Here is a 2,746-nt window from a genome sequence, read left to right as displayed (position 1 = left end):
GAAAGACTGCATTTTTGATCTTTAAGAAATTAGACATATTTTCCCAACAATTGATATGCTAAAGTGGATGGGAACAAGGTAGCTCTCACTCCAGAGACTGACATTGTTCTGCTTCTGATGGGAGGAGAGGAGGGGAGGGGTGGTCTTTTCCTGACCACATTGTCTTGAAGGCAAACTGCCAGTGTTTCTGATTCACAAATTTAAGCTAAAAGGTGATTTTATTATCATTTCTATGGCTTTGGTTAGTTAAAGAGTGGCATTGGGCCTTCTGGCCCAAAGAGGGAACCTGAAAGATTCATATGCTAAACCATGAATTGAAAGGTTGGGCTGTCCTAGTCTTACACCTGATGAAGTTTTATTGTGATTTGCCCAGGGGTTGGGGTAGGCTGGAGTTTGGCCTGCAGTAAAATGTCATTTAAGAAATGCCTGAATGCGTCCTAAAACCTGCTATGGGAAATTTATCTGTGTCTAACCTGTGCAAGCTACCCTGTCTCAAAGATATCAAAGTTAACATAACAAATGGAGCAAACGTATGCCATATGTCTTTTTATATAATGCACTAATAAAAACACTTATTAGGGCACTTTTATATTTTAAGTCTGTGATATACATAAACTGTTAAAATGTATAATCTGAATCTCATCATAAGAAAACATGAGACAAACTGAAACTGAGGAACATTCTACCAAACAAACAAACAAACAAACTAACAAACAGAAACTGGCCTATACTCTTCACAGCAGTTAATTTCATATAAGACACACACACACACACACACACACACACACACACACACACACACACACACACATCTGAGAAACCAATCCAGAGTAAAAGAGATCAAGCAATCAAGCAGATATGACAACAACTGAAATGCATGATCCTAGATTAGTTCTTTGGCTGTAAAAATACATGTCTACAAAAGACTTTATTACTCAATTAGTAAAATTTTACTACAGAATATTGATTAAAAGTGTTCTCTACCAAAATTACATTTCCTGATTTTGATTTTTGTTTCGTTGCCATATAAAAGAATGCTTTATTCTTAAATAATACACACTACAGCATTTTGGGGTAAAGTGGCAATTATGCATAGCTTACCCTAATGGTCCAGATATATGTGCATTGGACTAATTGTGAACTTCACAGAAAAATGTATTTTGGACTCAACTTCTCAAAGGCTGCCTGCATTCATTTGAATTACGTTACCTACATCGACATTTTATCTTACCTTTTTGTGGATAAGTTTGTGATAACTCAATGAATCTAATACATGTTCTCGGGAAAATATTTTCCATTATAAAGTGATTGATATACTAGAGAGGTAAATCAAAAAATATGTATGTATTGAAGCCAAACATATGGCCACCACCTGAAAAATAGGTCAAGAATATAACCACAAGTTTGACTACTGCTATAATATCTTTAAAACTATTAGTATTACCTTCTGGCCTATAAAAATAATGAAGGTTTGGAAAATTCTACAGTAAATATTTTGATGGTTTCTCATACAACTTTATAACCTTCTTTTGTTTATAACTTCAAAGAAACTGTTTTTGGACACTGATTTTTTTAATATTTTATCAGTTGCAAATAAAATTCAGCTTTTCTATTGAAATCACTAAGAAGTTAGACTATAGATCTTTGAACTGGTATTTATTAAGTAAATTGGGTATTAGGCAAAGCTAAAGGTTTTATTTAAAAGTATAATGTGAAAAGTGATAGTTAAAAGATGAACTCATTGAAAATAAGAGCTTTTGCTATCATTTTGGAAAATATATAGTAAGGTTAAGAAAAATTTCTATTATATGTAATTTTTTCTTATTAAAACATATGTAACAAGACATGGTATGATATTTAATTAACAAAAATGATAATTAATTATCAACCATGTGTGACAAACATTGAGCTATATACTAATAGTTAGAAATACTTACAATCCCACTTTCAAACAGGTAGTAAAACAATGCACAGTTAAACAGAGAGAAGAATATGCCAGGCAGTGGGTTCTCTGAAAGCAAATGCTTGATGACACTAACTGCCTGGCATATATGGGGACTTCTTTTTATTGCATTTTAAAGGTATGGGGTACAACTCAGGATTAGAAATACAAGTAGTCATCGTACAGGTAAAGTTTGGGCCTACCTTTGGTCGCCACTTTACCTCCTTTGAGATCAGGTACTCTTATTAATGTTATGTGCCCATTCCCCCTCCCCAACCTCACCCCGGCTGTTTCCAGCTACAGCCAATTCCTTTCTTATAGTATTATAGTAAATGTTCAGGGTCCACTTATGAGTGAGAACATATGGTACTTAGTTCTTATATACGGGAATTTCTAAGTAATTCATCCTGACTAAAGATAAGATTGAACTCTCTGGCCTAGAGAAAGGTAAGATGCTTTATTCTTGTCCTTAAAGGCATTCCCATTTTCTATCCTAAAATTCTAAATTTTAAGGAAATTTGGGAAACCAAAAAATACTTATAGAGTACTATTTCTTTGTTGTTATAAAAATGTTGATGCATTAGGAGAGAAGAAATAAAACTACATTTCTATTCCTCAAATATATCGTGTTATTTTTCAAACTTTTCAGGTTTAGCAAAATATAGCACATGCCTCTTTAAGCTCTTTCCTTTCTTAATTTTTAAACTCAGGCACTTTTTTCCCCCCAGAAATTCAATCCTTATGCTTCTCATTCCTTTCCACTTAACTCATCTAAAAGTGGCCTTACATAAGATATTTGACATC

The sequence above is a fragment of the Carlito syrichta genome, unplaced genomic scaffold (assembly GCF_000164805.1).
Source record: "Carlito syrichta isolate Samal-C Ts95f unplaced genomic scaffold, Tarsius_syrichta-2.0.1 Scaffold289079, whole genome shotgun sequence".
Classification (NCBI taxonomy): domain Eukaryota; kingdom Metazoa; phylum Chordata; class Mammalia; order Primates; family Tarsiidae; genus Carlito; species Carlito syrichta.
This window is presented reverse-complemented; position numbering follows the sequence as displayed.